This window comes from Bubalus kerabau, chromosome 16 (assembly GCF_029407905.1).
Source record: "Bubalus kerabau isolate K-KA32 ecotype Philippines breed swamp buffalo chromosome 16, PCC_UOA_SB_1v2, whole genome shotgun sequence".
Lineage (NCBI taxonomy): Eukaryota > Metazoa > Chordata > Mammalia > Artiodactyla > Bovidae > Bubalus > Bubalus kerabau.
The window spans coordinates 55170111-55188700 of NC_073639.1; positions in this window are offsets into that span (position 1 = coordinate 55170111).

Sequence of the window (18590 nt, forward strand, 5' to 3'; positions counted from 1 at the left end):
AGTGGGCTCTTGTAACTCAACCCTTGCTTCCAGCCGCACCACCTGGATCATCCTTCCGTTTTCACCATGTCACCTTGGATGAATTCTCTCAGGCCAGCGTCGTAAACATTCCTAAACTGGCAGCCAGTTCAGTTAAACAGTAATCTGTGAGCCAGGTGGGTCCTGGGGCCAGCAACTGTTCCCCGTTTTACTTTTTCAACAGAGCCTGGATTTTATCTGGGAGATGAGCGACCCTCTCCTGGGAGACCAATCAGATAGGCCTAAGGAAATCCTATTTCTTGTTGATCTTAAGTGGGCATGAGAATCAACTCTAGCCAAGGAGATGTTAGGGCAACTCTGCTGGGGACAGATTTTTCCCCTTAAGAAGAGAGAAGCACATGAGAAAAAAGCTCCTCTTGCTGTCTCATCCTTCTTTCCTTCTTGGTTCACTGTTGTGTGAGGGAGTGTTGCCTGGAGCTGCAGCAACCATTTTATGACTGTGAGGCTAACTTGGCTGACCTATTGAGGACAGTAGGGCAGAAAGTTGATAAGCTCCTAGGTTCTTGATTGTAGAACCAAAATCGTGCTGAAACTGATGCTCTCCAGGCTTCTTATTTCTTATAAGATAATTAAATTTCTCCATAGCTGTTACTTGCAGCCAAAAAACATTCCAACTCATTCACAGCCCCACCCCCCCCCCCCCCACTCAACTAGGTAGTTATTCCTTATTATGCAGAGCTTAGCTCCAATGTCACTTCCTCAGAGGAGCTTGCCCTGCTTCCCTCCTCCCAAGAGCAGATCATGCTTCCTGGCTTCACACACGCCTGGCATCATGTGCCTTTAAAGCCCCTGTAGTTCAATAATTCCTGGAGGAGGAAGTGGCAACCCATTCCAGTTTTCTTGCCTGGAGGATCCCGCGGACAGAAGAGTCTGGTGGGCTATGGTCCATAGGGTCGCACATGAGTGAAAGACTGAGCACGCAGTTCAATAATTGGTAAATGTCAATCTCATACACAAAACTGAGTATGCCATAAGATTGTGCTTGCTTTCGCTAAAAGCTGTGCATAGCACAGGCACAGTGCCTGGGGCTTTGTGAACCCTCAGCAAATATTTGTTGAATGCATGAGTGAATGTTCTGGACCTGAAAGATCGTGTAGTCCAAACTCATGATGAGATACCACTGCACGCCAACTAGAATGACTAAAATTAAAAAGACTGACAGTGTCAAGGGTTGATGAGAACATGGAGGCACTGGAACTCATGCTGCTGCTGCTGCTAAGTTACCTCAGTCATGTCCGACTCTGTGCAACCCCATAGACGGCAGCCCACCAGGCTCCCCCGTCCCTGGGATTCTCCAGGCAAGAACACTGGAGTGGCTTGCCATTTCCTTCTCCAATGCATGAAAATGAAAAGTGAAAGTGAAGTCGCTCAGTCGTGTCCGACCCTCAGCTACCCCATGGACTGCAGCCTTCCAGGCTCCTCCGTCCATGGGATTTGCCAGGCAAGAGTACTGGAGTGGGGTGCCATTGCCTTCTCTGGAACTCTCATACACAGCTGGAAAGAGAGTAAAATGGTGCAGCCACTTTGGAAAACAGTTTGGGAATTTAAGAGATTAAACGTATATCTGCCATTGAACCAAACAATCCTACTTTTAGGTAGTTACCTAACAGAAATGAAAGCGTGTACATGGAGACTTCTACATGAATGTTCAGAGTTACTTTTTTGTGATAACCAAAAACTGGAAATAGACCAATGTTCCATCAATAAGCGAATGGATAAACTCACAAAGGTTTATCCACACCACAGAATACTGGTCAGCAAGAATAAGAAATGAACTATTGATACACATAAATATATGGACGACTCTCAGCATAACTATGCAGCAAAGAAAGACAAGGAGAGGGGAAACCAGGCTGAGCATGCACTGGCTAGGGGGCAGTGGACACCACCAGCGAGGGGACTGTGGCTCTCAGAGTAGGAGCCCGAGTCCTTATAGAATCCCACAAGATCCACAAGATTGGCCCTGAGACCCTTCTATTTTCATTTTCTCCCCTGTCTGCCTTTGCCCTGCTGCCTGAACCCACCAGGTGTACTCCTACCTCAGGACCTTTGCACTGCCTAGTTTCCACTCCCCTAGATCCAAACATGGCTCAGACCTTTACCGCCTTCCAGTTTCTTTCCAAAGGTCACCTCCACAGAGAGGCCTGCACAAATCTCTTCTCTGTCTAAAAGAACTCCAGGATCCTCTCTGTCTTGTCTTTTGCTTTATTTCCTTGTTAGTGCTAACCTCCATTTGGTTAAAACTATATGTATATAAGGGCTTCCCTGGTGGTTCAGATGGTAAAGCATCTGCCTGCAGTGTGACAGGCTCACCTTCGATCCCTGAGTTGGGAAGATCCCCTGGAGAAGAGAATGGCAAACCCTTCCAGTATTCTTGCCTGGAGAATTCCATGGACAGAGGAGCCTGGCAGGCTACAGTCCATGGGGTCACAAAGAGCTGGACATGACTGAGCAACCAACACTTTCATATGTATATAAACACACAAAGGAGCGACATGGATAACTCTCAAAATATGTTAAGTGAAAGAAGTTAGATACAAAAGGAGGACCTACTGTGTGATTCCATTTACATGAAATGATTCTATTTATATGTATTTTAATGTCTCTCTCCAGCCTTGCCCCCCAAGTAATAGCTGCACGTGGCTATTGGAACACCTGAACTGCAGCTGGTGAAACTGCAGAACTGAATTTTCAATTTAATTAATTTTAATCCATTTAAATTTTAAATGAAAAAATCCAGCTGGTTTCAACAAATGTGGTCACAAATATTAAAGCAAAAGGGCTTTTGAATACTCAGTGCTTGAAAGACTAAAGTCTCTGCAGGACAACCTGGGTGGGTCCATCCACCTTTCTAACTGTCCGTTTTATGAAACTGAAATACAGATCAAGTATTTCCAATGGGAACTGACGGTCTACAGTGAGATGGGCTGCAAATGTAGAACACAGAGGGCATTCCAAAGAGTTCATATGAAAAAAAAAAAAGAATGTAAAGATCTCACTGATAATTTTTCATCTGGCTTGGATGCTGATATAATATTTTGGGGACTTCCCTGGCAGTCTAGTGGTTAGGACTCCCTGCTTCCACAGCACGGTGTGTGGGTTCGATCCCTGGCCAGGGAACTAAGATCCCACATGCTGCGTAGTATGGGGCCGGGGGGGTCCTCCCCTCCAAAATAAAAAAAAAGAAATATTTTGGATCCATTAAGTTAAATAAAACATTACACTTAATTTCATCAGTTTTCTTTTTATAATTTAATTTCATTGGTATATAGTCGGTGGGGCTGCACAGAGTCGGACACGACTGAAGCGCCTTGGCATGCTTGCACAGTTGATGCACAATGTTGTGTTAGTTTCAGGTGTACAACAAAGTGATTCATATGTTCCTTCTTTTTTAGATTCTCATATGCATACCTGCATGCATCCTTAGTCGCTCAGTTCAGTTCAGTTCAGTCGCTCAGTCGTGTCCGACTCTTTGCGACCCCATGAATCGCAGCACACCAGGCTTCCCTGTCCATCACCAACTCCTGGAGTTCACGCAAACTCATGTCCATCAAGTCAGTGATGCCATCCAGCCATCTCATCCTCTGTCGTCCCCTTCTCCTCCTGCCCCCAATCCCTCCCAGCATCAGAGTCTTTTCCAATGAGTCAACTCTTTGCATGAAGTGGCCAAAGTACTGGAGTTTCAGCTTCAGCATCATTCCTTCCAAAGAAATCCCAGGGCTGATCTTTAGAGTCAACTGGTTGGATCTCCTTGCAGGTCAAGGGACTTCAAGAGTCTTCTCCAACACCACAGTCCAAAAGCATCAATTCTTCAGCGCTCAGCTTTCTTCACAGTCCAACTCTCACATCCATACGTGACCACTGGAAAAACCATAGCCTTGACTAGACGGACCTTTGTTGGCAAAGTAATGTCTCTGCTTTTTAATATGTTATCTAGGTTGGTCATAACATTCCTTCCAAGGAGTAAGCGTCTTTTAATTTCATGGCTGCAATCACCATCTGCAGTGATTTTGGAGCCCTAAAAAATAAAGTCTGACACTGTTTCCACTGTTTCCCCATCTACTTCCCATGAAGTGATGGGACCAGATGCCATGATCTTAGTTCTCTGAATGTTGAGCTTTAAGCCAACCTTTTCACTCTCTTCTTTCACTTTCATCAAGAGGCTCTTTAGCTCCTCTTCACTTTCTGCCATAAGGGTGGTGTCATCTGCATATCTGAGGTTATTGATATTTCTCCCGGCAATCTTGATTCTAGCTTGTGTTTCTTCCAGTCCAGCGTTTCTCATGATGTACTCTGCATAGAAGTTAAATAAGCAGGGTGACAATATACAACCTTGACGGACTCCTTTTCCTATTTGGAACCAGTCTGTTGTTCCATGTCCAGTTCTAACTGTTGCTTCATGACCTGCATACAGATTTCTCAAGAGGCAGGTCAGGTGGTCTGGGATTCCCATCTCTTTCAGAATTTTCCACAGTTTATTGTGATCCACACAGTCAAAGGCTTTGGCATAGTCAATAAAGCAGAAATAGATGTTTTTCTGGAACTCTCTTGCTTTTTCGATGATCCAGAGGATGTTGGCAACTTGATCTATGGTTCCTCTGCCTTTTCTAAAACCAGCTTGAACATCTGGAAGTTCCCGGTTCACATATTGCTGAAGCCTGGCTTGGAGAATTTTGAGCATTACTTTACTAGCATGTGAGATGAGTGCAATTGTGCAGTAGTTTGAGCATTCTTTGGCATTGCCTTTCTTTGGGATTGGAATGAAAACTGACCTTTTCCCATGGCCACTGCTGAGTTTTCCAAATTTGCTGGCATATTGAGTGCAGCATTTTCACAGCATCATCTTTCAGGATTTGAAATAGCTCAACTGGAATTCCATCACCTCCACTAGCTTTGTTCATAGTGATGCTTTCTAAGGCCCACTTGACTTCACATTCCAGGATGTCTGGCTCTAGGTGGGTGATCACACCATCATGATTATCTGGGTTGTGAAGATCTTTTTTGGGCCCTTTGGAGCCTGCCAGGCTCTTCAGTCCATGGGATTCTCCAGGCAAGACTACTGGAATGAGTTGCCATTCCTTTCTCCAGGAGATCTTCCTGACCCAGGGATCGAACTGAAGTCTCCTGTGTCTCCTGCACTGCAGGTGGATTCTGTTCAGCAGAGCTCCCTGTGCTATACAATTTCATGTTTGTTTTTCCTTTTTAACGTGGCTACAGGGAGTTTTTAATTGTACATGTGGCTCACTGCCTTTTCCCAGCTGCTCTGGAATGCCAGCTGGGTGAAGCCAGCCACTAGTCTCCGGGCTCACTTACTTATCAGGGACGTCTCAGGTCTGGGCTGCCCTGTGCTCTGGGTCCCCATCTCTCTCAGCGGAAGGACCATCATTGATTTGCTGACCGTGGGCGTGTGTCCTCAGAAACAGGGCATTCCCAGCCCACAGGAGGAAGAGCAGCTGCTGGAGGGCGCGGGCAGGGTGACTCAGTTCCTGCGCTGGGAAGGGGAACTTGGGCGTCTGCTGAGACCTTGTCACCATGGCTCCTTCCCAAGTCGCGGTTGCCAAACGCGTTTCTCCCTGCCCGCCGCCCCGGGACAGCCACGACCGAGCCACTGGGACGCCTCCCACTTGGCTGCGGAAACGGTTTGCATCATTTTGTACCCGAGGCCTGGGGGCATCTGAAGTTCAGATCCACTGGAAGGAAATCAGCCTGTGCCTTGTTCTCTCCACAAAACAAGAATCAATACGGCATTGATTCCGAGGAGACCGCCTCCCTCATCAAGTGCCTGGGAGTAGGACTTCTCCAGCACCCAACCTCGGGGGGGTGGGGGTCAGAAATGGGCCACTGGGTGGAGAAGGCTCTGTGTGTATTGGCTTTTTTTTTTCTCCCTAAGCATTTAAACAAATTATGGTAAAACAGAACATAAAATTTACCATTTTCCCCATATTTACGCGTACAGCTCAGTGGCATTAAGTTACATTCACACTGGTTCACCATCAGCCTCCAGAACTTTTTGGTCTTCCCCAACTCACTGACTTTTCAGATTTGGGGGAAGGTCGGGTGGGGATGGGGTGCCTGGGGGCAGGGCCTGTGCAAGAGGATCATGGGAGAAGCCAGGTGTCCCAGCCGGGATTGGATTACTTCTCGGCATCTCTCTTGGAGCCAGGCTTCAGGAAATGTAGGCGCAGTCACAGAAGGGTAATTCCAGGCGAGTTGGATGAAGGGGCTATTTGCAAGGGCGTGGGCAGACCTGGGGGAAATCCTGGGCTAGACGAGGAGGAGCTGTTATCACCGGGAGCTGGAAGGGAGGAGGGAGGGAAAAGTCCAGAAACCAGCAGGAGAGAGGATGGAACATCTCCTGCCTGCAGAGGCGTTGTGTCCTTCATTGGAAGCAAACAGCCGGCCCTGGGGAGCCCCTGACCTCGGTCTCCTCCAGAGTCCTGCAGGGGCTCCGAATTGGCCAAGTCTATCCGTACCACGGAGAGCAGAGGGCTGCGGGTGGTGTGGGTCAGCCTCCAGGCAGAGAGCCCGGGGCAGGAAGGAGGAGAGTGAGGCAGGCAAACAGAAGATACCGGCACAAAGGGTCTGATTCGTTTCTTAGTCTAGTGAAAACCTGTGTCTGTCTTCACAGCACCTGTTCCTCCTCCTTCTGGCAGTAGCCAGATTTGTCTTCGGGGAGCCAGGCTTCCACCCACAGTCCAAAGATGGTGCACCTCCAACTCCAGGGAGGAGGAGCCTGGTTTAAGCCAACCAGCTTATTGCATTCCTCTGGCCTCTGTGATTGGTCCAGGATGCTCAATTAGAGCCGATTGTGGCGACTTGCCTGTGAGGGCAGACTGTCTTTCCTGTTAGACCCCAAGCCAGGGAATGTGGCGAAAGACTCCTGCAGCCATTTTGCCACCATGTGGCATCTGTGAATGAAGCCGACATATAGACAGACAGACAGACACTCATTGCTGATGACATTATCTAAGCCCCTGGATCCATCTATGCCTGAAGCTGAAACTATTCCTGGAATCTTAGTTACTTGAACCAATGCATTCCCCTTTTGCTGAAGCTGGTTTGATTTGCATTGGCTTGCAAGAAAGATTCCTGACATTATCAGTTTTTTCTTTTCTTTTCATTTTAAGCGAGCAACAGCTCTGCTTCTGGCATTCTTAAGGATTTTTTTTTTTTTTTTTTTAGTTCAGCAAGAATGCTGAGCAAGCAGCAGATGTGGAGAGCACCAAGCCATCGTCTGCCTGTGATCTTTTGGGTTAGCATTATTTAAGCAGATAGTAGTGATGGGCCTAGACAAGGTGGGGTCCATCAGGACCTGTCCAGCCAAGCTGGATGTGGCACTGGGAAGGTGAAACCCACCTCAGGCCTGGCATCAGGTGCTGCAGGGAAGTGATAGGGGTGCCTGGTGGTTAGAACACTGGCTCTGGGTGAGATAGGTATCAGGTCTCCTTCCAAGTAGTTGTGTGGTCATGTGCAACCTGCATCACCTTGCAGAGCCTCAGTTTCTGCCTCTACAAAATAGGCCAGCAAGGGAAAGAAAGGAAATAAGGCTCAGAGAGGCGGTGGAGTGCAAGGCTAAGGGCACAGGGCTCTGGGCAGGCGTCCCAGCTCTGCACTTCGTAGCCGCAGAACCTTAGGCATGGCACTCCACTTTTCTGTGCCTTAGTTTCATCATCTGGAAAATGGGGAGGATGATAACACGTCTTCCCTTCTTGGATTCATGGGAACTCAACAACTGCAGCTAGACAAAGCCTTGAAAACAGGACCAGGCACGTGGTAAAAACAGCTGTTGTTGCTAACCAAGGCCCGGTAGTCAATGTTATTATAATATTGGCAGAGTTCGTGATCTCTCATACTCTTGGCAGCTCTCTGTAAAATCTCACGGATGTCCCTCCCGCTGTGTCTGAAGGCCATTTGCCTCTTGTTTCTAGCCCAGTATTTCCTCATCTGCAAAATGAAATATGAATACCCCTCACTTCACAGGGTTCTTGTCGGGGTTAAGTAAGACACTGCTGTCCCATGCTTAGCACAGCATGCACCCCACGCACGTACGAGGGCTCAATAGCTATGAGCCATTACTAATAATGGTATGACTATTCCCAGCAAAACCTCCAGAGGAAAAAGCACATGTTAGTCTAATAGGCACCAGAGTCCAGACGAGTTCCTTCATTTCATCTCATTTCAGAGAAAATAAAAATTTTAAAAATATAGATGAATTTGTGGTTCTTAAAGAGGAGACGGTTGGAATTTCACCCAGAGGACATTTTCAGCCGACAAAACATCCGACTTGGCCCCCAAGTCAGTCCCTGCCCTTGTTCCAGCAAATTTTTTGGCAGAGAGTGACATGTGGAATCTTAGTTCCCCAACTAAGGATCAAACCCACGCCCCCTGCATTGGGAGGCAAAGTCTTAACTACTGGACTGCCAGGAAAGTCCCTGTTCCAGCAAATTCTTGACCTTTACCACCCCCTTAAGCTCCACCAAAGCCTTATTCAATTCGTTGAGTGGTTTAAGAATTCATATGGGACCAGGCTTTGGTGTACCCAGGCTGGGTCTGACTCCCAGCCTGACTATATTAACTGGGGGACCTTGGGCAAAGCACTAGAATAAGCCTCGATGTTCTTATCTGTAAAGTAGGCATAATTTTACCTACCCTGCAAGGTCACCATGTGCAACACAGCAGCATTCATCTAAAGGCATTGAAGTGCTTTCTTCCTATGCTGGACTTATCAGTGCCTTTGATATACCCGAAGTGCATCTCTAAGCAGTGCTGAGAACATTCCATGAAATCTACTTTTCAAAGAGCATCTTTGTGCTCCAACAGGGTTGCTGCAGAGCACTCTGGATTAGTGACGTGAAAGGTACCCAGAGGATGGAGTCTATTGCACTGATTACATCCCCTCTCTGACCTTCACCTTCCCAGCTGCATTTAGGAGGCAACAGCTATCTTGTGTGACTGGAGAGATGATAAAAACCCAACAAGCAAAAACGGATTGATTAACAAAGCATACAAAAGCACTTTGATAAAAACAAAATTCCATCCCTTCAGCAAAGGATTAGGAGCCCAGTGGGATGAGTTATCAGGTTAAACAGAAGAGGAGCCTGAAGAATAAGTACTTGAAGTCCTTCCAGAAGAACATCTTGAGAATATGGGAATAGAGGCTTTTGTGCTGGGCATCAGCAGAAAGCAACGACGTTGGACAAGGGTGCTGATATGACTCAGTGTTTTCATTGTGTACTGCTGCATTTCAAATCACCACAAAGTGAGCAGCTTAAAATGACCCACACTGCTTATCTCACAGCTTCTATGGGTCAGGAGCTTGGACATGGCTTAGTTGGTTCCTCTGCAAGGCTGCAGTCCCATGTTGGCTGGACAGAGTCTCATCTGGAGGCCCATTTGGGGAAGGTAACTTGTATTAGGGGTCTCCAAACTCAGGGATCTAATGTCTGATGATCTGAGATGGAGCTGATGTAATAATAATAAATAAAGTGCACAATCAATATAAAGACTTGAATCATCCCCAAACCGTCCCCACCCCACTGACCATGGACAAAATTGTCTTCCACAAAACCTATCCCTGGTACCAAAAAGGTTGGGGACAATTGGCTTATATGCTTACATAGTTGTTGGCAGGGTTTCAGTTCCTTGTGGGCTGTTAGGTAGGGTAACCAACCACCATGAGCTGAATTGTGTCTCCTCCAAAATCCGTATGTTGAAACCCTGTCAATATCTCAGGATGTGACTGTATTTGGAAACAGGGTCTTTGAAAAGGTAATTAAGTTAAAATGAGGTCATTAGTGTGGCCCTAATCCCACAGGACTACTGTGCTTATAAGAAGAGGAAATGATTACACTGAGTGAAATAAATCAGACAGAGAAAGACAAATATATGATATCCCTTATATGTGGAAAGGGCTTCCCAGGTGGCTCAGTGGGTAAAGAATCTGCCTGCAATGCAGGAGACGCAGGAGATGCAGGTTTGATTCCTGAGTCGGGGAGATCCCCTGGAGGAGGGCACAGCAACCCACTCCACTATGTTTGCCTGGAGAATCCTGTGGACAGAGGAGCCTGGCAGGCTACAGTCCAGAGGGTCGCAAAGAGTCAGACAGGACTGAGGGACTGAGCACACCCACACATATGTGGAATCTAAAAAAATGATACATATAAATTTATTTGCAAAACAGAAATAAACTCACAGACATAGAGAACACATTTATGGTTACCAAAGGGGAAGGGGGGAGGGATAAATTAGGAGTTTGGGATTAACAGATACATATTACTGTATATAAAATAGATAACCAGCAAGGACCTACTGTATAGCACAGGGAACTATACTCAATATATTGTAGTAACCTATAATGGAAAAGATTGAAAGGGATATATATATATATATATATATATATATATATATATATATATTCTTGAGCAGCTGTCTCTTGGTAAACAGAGTATTTGAAGGGACATGAATGCAGTGAATCATGCTGTACTGTGCATGGGCTCTTAAAGCAATACTATCAATCTATTCATATTTCATAGGTGGAAGCATGTCACATGACTTCACCTAAATTCGAGGGGTGGGGAAATGCAGTCTTACTGTGTGCTGGGCAGGAGAACCAGAAAGACAACAAATGGTTTAGGGATGAGTGGCTCACACATCCTTCCCAGCTGTGTTTCGAAGTAGGTCCAGTTATCAGCTACATTTTTCAGATGAGAAAACCGAGGCTCAGAGAGGTCAGATAACTTGCTCAAGGACACACAGCTTTAAAGTCTCTAAGAAAAGAAATCCTCTGATGTTCTCAAGAAGACCTTCACATTTCTCATTCACGCTGAGTCTGTTGATGGCCTACCCTGGGGTACACACACACACACATACAAACACGTGCACACACACAGCAGGGTGATGAGTTGAAGGATGCGGGGACTGCGAGGGTCCCTCCACCCTCTGCTTGTTCTTTCTGCAGCTCAGCTGAGATCACTGTGATTTCCTGTTACTTTGTAATAATTTGTGGTAAATCTAATGTGCCTGCTGCTGCGTGAGCTCAGGCGAATCCCCTTCTATTGTCTGAGCTTCATACCAGCAGGCGTCCTGTGAAGGCCCTGGTATCATCACTCGGTGATTTATGGCACCAGCTTCCCCGCCGATGCAGGCCGACCCAGTTGGAGGCTCGCTGCGCTCAGGAGAGACGGCAGAGAAAGATCTGGTCGGTTTGTTTTATCCCCAGAGGAGAACAAATCTGACGAGCAAAGATTTTTTAGAAGCTTCAACCAGACAGTGCATTACATTTTCTGCTGCTGTGTCCTTAGAGGAAAACTTGGCTGGCTGCAGATGCCTCGCGGGCAGCTCAAGCTGATGGTGTTTAAAATCGACCTCAGACCCACTCCTGCTGCTGTCTCCTCATCTCCCTGGATGCTAACTTCATCTTCCGGTTGTTGGGCTAACATCCTCGGAGTCATTCCGACCCCTCTTTTTTGCTGAGTGCCAACCTGAGCCTGTCATTCTCAGTCTCCAATTCATTACGAAATCCAGTTGTTTCTCTGGTCACAGTAGATCTAGAGTCTGATCGCGTTTCCTCACCACCACTGCTCCTACCCAGGTCCCAACCTGGGCTTTTGCCATGGCCACTTTCCTGGAATCCTGGCTGCCATCCTGGCCCCACCCCTGAACCTATTCCTCACATAGCAGCCAGAGGGATTCTCTTAAAGCCTACTTCTGGGCTTCTCTGGTGGTCCAGTGGTTAAGAATTCACCTGCCAATGCAGGGGACATGGGTTCTATCCCTGGTCCGGGAAGATCCTGCATGCCACAAGACAATTAAGCCCATGAGCCACAACTACTGAGCGCATGAGCTGCAACTGCTGAAGCCGGCATGCCTAGAACCCGTGCTACACAAGAGAAGCCACCGCAGTGAGAAGCCTGTGCACCGTAACTGGAGAGTATAGCCCCCAGTCAGTGCAACTAGAGAAAGCCCTTGAGCAGCAAAGAGGACCCAGTGCAGCCAAAAATAAATAAAGTAAAAACAAACAAACAAACCCCACTCCTCTGCTCTAAAGCCTTCCATGGCTCCCACCTCCCTCAGAGTAAAAATCAAAGTTCTCAATGTGGCCTCAAAGCTCCCATGCTCTCACCTCCTGTGATGAGAAAAACAACTTTTTTTTCTGAGCTGTTGCCCAGAAAATTTATGGTATGATAACCCTGCTCACAAAGTGGTAAAGAACCTGCCTGCCAATGCAAGAGACATAAGGGATGTGGGTTGCATCCCTGGGTCGGGAAGATCCCCTGGAGGAGGGCATGGCAACCCTCCTCATGGCATTCTTGCCTGGAGAATCTCATGGACAGAGGACTCTGGCGGACAATGGTCCATAGGGTTGCAAAGAACTGGACATGACTGAAGCGATGTAGCACACACACAACCCTACTCACACCCAGAGCCTGGACATTTAGATAAGGGCTTGAATTTAGGCTGCCCACCACCAGTTCCCATTTTGATGTTTCTCAGAGCATCTTCCAACCACCGTGTAAGTAATCAGTGCTGGCTACCCTGTTCTCTGTCTCTTTGCTTGGTGATCTGGGACAGAGGCCCACCCTGCTCTCCCCCATGCATCGCACCCCCTTGTTTCTGGGATGTGTGGAAGAAATCTTATGATTCTGCTTCCTCTGTGGGAGTGTACTGAAACTGAATCTTCCATCAGAACAACCCTGTGGGTTTCACTTAACCCAAATGGGAGCTTAGGTGCTGAGAGGGCCACCTGTCTCTGACCCTGGGATCTTAGTTCTCTGACTAGGGATTGAACACAAACCCATGCAGTGAAAGCACAGAGTCTTAACCACTGGACTGCCAGGGTATTCCCAACCCTCACATTCATTCCCTCCGCCCTCAATATTTATTTGTTTGGCTGTGCTGGCAATGGCACCCCACTCCAGTACTCTTGCCTGGAAAATCCCATGGACGGAGGAGCCTGGTAGGCTGCATCCATGGGGTCGCTACGAGTCGGACACGACTGAGCGACTTCACTTTCACTTTTCACTTTGATGCATTGGAGAAGGAAATGGCAACCCACTCCAGTGTTCTTGCCTGGAGAATCCCGGGGACGGGGGAGCCTGGTGGGCTGCCGTCTATGGGGTTGCACAGAGTCAGACATGACTGAAGCGACTTAGCATAGCAGCCAGGTCTTAGTTGCACCATGCACAATCTTCGATCCTTATTGTGGCTCACAGGATCTTTAGTTGCGGCATGTGGGATCACGTTCCCTGACCAGGGATCGAACCCTGGGCCCCCTTGCATTGGGAGTGTGGAGTCTTAGCCACTGGACCACCAGGGAAGTTCCCTAGTCTGCATATTCTTAATGCAATACACCAGCTCGGGTTTCTCAGCACACCTCCCATGCCCTTTCTGCCATCATTTCCCAGTACTGACCCCTTCACTGACTCAGCATCCTTCACACTGGCTTCCTACCAGTTCCTGAAATTTGCCAGCCTCGGGCCTTTGCACTGGCTGTGCCCTCTTCCTCTTTCAGGTGAATCGACACCTTCTTGGTGGCAAGGCCTCTGCTACTCTATTTAAAATTGTACCTCCCAGGGACTTCTCCGGTGGTCCAGTGGTTAAGACTGTGAGCTGCCAATGCAGAAGGTGGTTCCATCCCTGGTTGCGGAACTAAGATTCACACGTGGTGTGGTCAAAAAAAAAAAAAAAAGATACACCTCCTAGGTTCCCTGCCCTTCTTTAATTTTTGTCCCTAACACTTAACGACATCTGACTTAGTACGTGGGGGAGGTTCATGAGATTAATATAATGGGCCTTCATAGAGTACCTGACACAGCAGCTGCACCTGAAAAGACTAAATAAGTATAAGCCAGCACTATGGTCTTTAGTTATATGCAGTAGGAAGAAGGGGCTTCCCTGGTGGCTCAGATGGTGAAGAGTCCGCCTGCAATGCAGGCGACCTGGGTTCCATCCCTGGGTCGGGAAGATCCCCTGGAGAAGAGAAGCGCCACCCACTCCAGTATTCTTGCCTGGAAAATTCCATGGACAGAGGAGCCTGGCGGGCTTCAGTCCATGGGGTTGCAAAGAATTAGACACGACTGACTAACACACACACACACACACACACACACACGCACGCACACACGGTAGGAGGAAGAGGGGTAAAGTATATCCGGAAGCACCAGTCCTACCAATACCATGCTTTAAAAGCAGCAACCTCTCAGAGCTCTTTTGAGTTGTATTTGACTTGTTGCTGTTGTTAACAGAATGATAAGTCCTGTCACGATCCAAGTCGACAGTTATGAACTTGGATTCTGCCATTGTCTTTTCTATTTTAGAGGCAGCACATGCTCTGTTTAATGTCCTTGGACATTGTTACCAGCCCTTAGAGCTGTCGGGCTTAGAGTGCTGTGCCCCAGGACTCAGCAGCCGCCATGCCCTGGGGACTGGTGTTCATAGCAAGTCATCTGCCCTCGTGCGTCCCCCACTGGCCTCCCCACCCTTCTTTTCCTCCGCAGGCAAAGTTCTCCTTGCAAGACCTCTACACCTGCTGAGAGCCCAGCCCAGGATGTTTGTCCCTTCCCTCTTCACAAGGGCATTATGACATATCTCTCAAGTTTCCGCGCCATCATCTTTTTCTTGGGAGAGCCTTCCCTCAGCCCCCAAGGCTGGGTCAGGTCCCTTATTATAGAGGCGCCCCTAGCACAAGCGCCTCTTGTTTAGAATGCTAATCACAGCCAACCGTCAGGCACCAGGCGCATTGTTTCCTGACCTCCTCCCCCTACACACCCTGTGAAGTCCACCAGGGCAGTGACTTATCAGTTTTTGTTGACAAGTGTTTTTCCAACACTCCACCGTGCTGGTTCCACAGTGCTGGCTGGCAGGCACTCAGTAAATATTTGCGGAATCTATGAATAAGTGGCCCACATTCAGTGTCTAATAAACAATGGCCTCCTCAAGCAAACGGCACAGAGTCTGGCAGAGAGGATGTGCAAGCGCCCTATTATGACTTTGGCTCCCATTCTTTGCCCTCCTTGTCGCCATGCCTTTCCAGCAGCTCCCACTCACCTGGCCCCTCCCACTATAGGGGCGGAAAGTGAAAGTCGCTCAATCATGTCAACTCTTTGAGACTATACAGTCCATGGAATTCTCCAGGCCATAATACCGGAGTGGGTAGCCTTTCCTTTCTCCAGGGGATCTTCCCAACCCAGAGATCGAACCAGGGTCTCCTGCCTTGCAGGTGGATTCTTTACCAGCTGAGCCACAAGAAAAGACCAAGAATACTGGAGCCAGTAGCCTATCCCTTCTCTAGGGGATCTTCCCAACCCAGGAATCAAACCGGGGTCTCCTGCATTGCAGGCGGATTCTTTACCAACTGAGCTATCAGGAAAGCCCATTTTTGCTTTTCTGCCGCTTGATTTTGGCTTTAACCTAGTGCCAGGTCCTAGCTTATCCTTGCCAGATTTTGCATGCAATTTTGCCCATCTTCATCTCCATGAGGAGAGGATGCTGGTCCCAGAGGGAGGAGAAGAGAGTTGAGCCTCTGAGCCACTCCATTAGGCGAGCTGCAGAGGCAAGAGCCTGTCCCGGTGACACGTCCAGAGCCTGCCAGGTGAGCTAGCCTAGAGCAGCTGGTCCTGGCCACCCTTGTGGTTCTTGTTCAGTCGCTAAGTCGTGTCGGACTCTTTGTGACCTCATGGACTCCAGCACACCAGGCTCCTGTGTCCTCCACTATCTCCCAGAGCTTGCTCAATTTCATGTCCATTGAGTGGGTGATGCTATCTCTCTCCTCCTCTGCCACCCCCTTTCTTCTTTTGCCTTCAGTCTTTCCCAGCATCAGGGTCATTTCCAATGAGTTGGCCCTTCGCAACAAGTGGCCCAAGTATTGGAGCTTCGGCTTCAGCAGCAGCCCTTCCAATGAATATCCAGGGTTGATTTCCTATAGGATTGACTGGTTTGATCTCCTTGCAGCCCAAGGGACTCTCAGGAGTCTTCCCCAGCACAATTTGAAAGCATCAGTTGTTTGGCGCTCAGCGTTTTTTATGATCTAATGCTCATATCCATACATGACTACTGGAAAAACCATAGCTTTGACTATAAGAGACCTTTGTCAGCAAAGTAATGTCTCTGCTTTTTAATATGCTGTCTAGGTTGGTCATAGCTTTCCTTCCAAGGAGCAAGTGCCTTTTCATTTCATGGCTGCAGTCACTGTCCATAGTGATTTTGGAGTTCAAGAAAATAAAATCTGTCACTGCTTCCAATTTTCTCCTTTTCTGTTTGTCATGAAATGATAGGATTGGATGCTGTGATTTTAATGTTTTTAATGTTGAGTTTTAAGCCAGCATTTTCACTCTTCTTTCACCCTCATCAAGAGATACTTTAGTTCCTCTTCACTTTCTGTCATTGAAGTGGCATCATCTGCATATCTGAGATTGTTGATATTTCTCCTGGAAATCTTGATTCCAGAATATGATTCCAGTCTGGCACTTCTCATGATGTACTCTCCATATAAGTTAAATAAGCAGGGTGACAACATATAGGCCTACTTGAAATCCTTTCCCAATTTTGAACCGATCAGTTGTTCCATGTCCAGTTCTAGCTGTTGCTTCTTGGCCTGCATATAGGTTTCTCAAGAGACAGGTAAGACGGTCTGGTATTCCCATCTCTTTAAGAATTTTCCATAGTTTGTTGTGATCTACACAGTCAAGGGGGTTGGCATAGTCAATGAAACAGAAGTAGATGTTTTTTCTGGAACTGCCTTGCTTTCTCCATGATCCAGTGAATGTTGCCAATTTGATCTTTGGCTCCTCTGCCTGTTCAAAACCCAGCTTGTATGTCTGGAAGTTCTTGGTTCATGTATTGCTGAAGCCTGCCCTAGCTTTAGTACCCAGGTAAGTTGATGTTAATTGTGTTCTGCACTGAGCTCCTGTGATTGTTTGCTCTGCAGCTTATAGTAGGTGTTCACTAAAGATTTACTGAACATACAACCACAGGCAATAAAAGGCATCCTGATAAATCACCCAATATAGACATAGTAGGCAATGGCAACCCACTCCAGTACTCCTGCCTGGAAATCCCATGTACGGAGGGGCCTGGTAGGCTGCAGTCCATGGGGTCTCTACGAGTCAGACACGACTGAGCGACTTCACTTTCACTTTTCACTTTCATGCATTGGAGAAGGAAATGGCAACCCACTCCAGTGTTCTTGCCTGGAGAATCCCAGGGACGGGGGAGCCTGGTGGGCTGCTGTCTATGGGGTTGCACAGAGTTGGACACGGCTGAAGCAACTTAGCAGCAGCAGCAGCAGGTGCTTAACATGTGGTCTTCCCTTCTCCCCATGCCTTCTTCTCTCAGCACTAGTAGGTTATGGAGGACTGTATTTAGAATATCTTTGCAACCTTTAACACTTGACTACGATGGAAGGAGACCCAGATTCCACTAGCCACCTTAGGGCTGCCCTTGGTCAAATAAAGCCTGCCGATCTTTCTCAAATTCTTGTCCGGCAAGGTCTGTTTCCCCCATGGCTAAGAAGCTGGGGTCTGGCCATAAATCACTTCACAGCTCTAACCAGGAGTGGCCAGCCTCCTCTCTGTTAAAAAAAAAACAAACCAAAAAAACCGGCATGCTTTCTCTTTATCCAACTTACCTCCTGCTATTTACTGCGTGTGTGTTAGTCACTCAGTTGTGTCCGGCTCTTTGCGACCCGATGGACTGTAGCCTGCCAGGCTCCTCTGTCCACGGAATTCTCCAGCCCATTCCCTTCTCCGGGGGATCTTCCTGACCCAGGAATGGAACCCTGGTCTCCTGCATTACAGGTAGATTCTTTACCATCTGAGCTACCAGGGAAGTCCCGTGCTATTTACTATAATCAAATAAGATCTGCTCCCTTCTTCCCCTCCCTCTCCTTTCACATGCAAAAGCCCTAATTGTTTTAGTGCACTGTCCTGTCGTCAGTCCTTTCAAAGGACACTCAGTTAGTGCTGTCTGGGGACACAGTAGTTTGTGTTTGTATATAGCGACTGTCTTGGTGCAGAAAGTGGAGATTTCAACCTGGACTTGTGTGTGTCTTTGAGAACTGCTCCCTGCTTGCTCTCTGGTGGCTCAGTGGTAAAGAACCCAGCTGCCAATGAGATGAAAGAGGTGTGGGTTCGATCCCTGGGTCAGGAAGATCCCCTGGAGGAGGAAATGACAACCCACTCCAGTAATCTTGCCTAGTAGTAGTAGTCGCTCAGTCCTGTCTGACTCTTTGTGACGCTATGGACTGTACCTCGCCAGGCTCCTCTGTGCATGGGATTCTCTGGGCAAGAAGACGGGAGTGGGCTGCCATTCCCTTCTCCAGGGGATCTTCCTGACCCAGGGATCAAACTTGGATCCCCTGCATTGCAGGCAGATTCTTTACCATCTGAGCTACAAATCCCATGTACAGAGGAGTCTGGTGGGCTACAGTCCATGGGGTCACAATGAGTCAGACACAACTTAGCAACTAAACAACAGCAACAATTTCTTGCTGTCTGCCACCCAGAAATGAGACTTCCCACGGCAGGTCCTGGGTCCTTTGCTTCCCTCACCTTTCC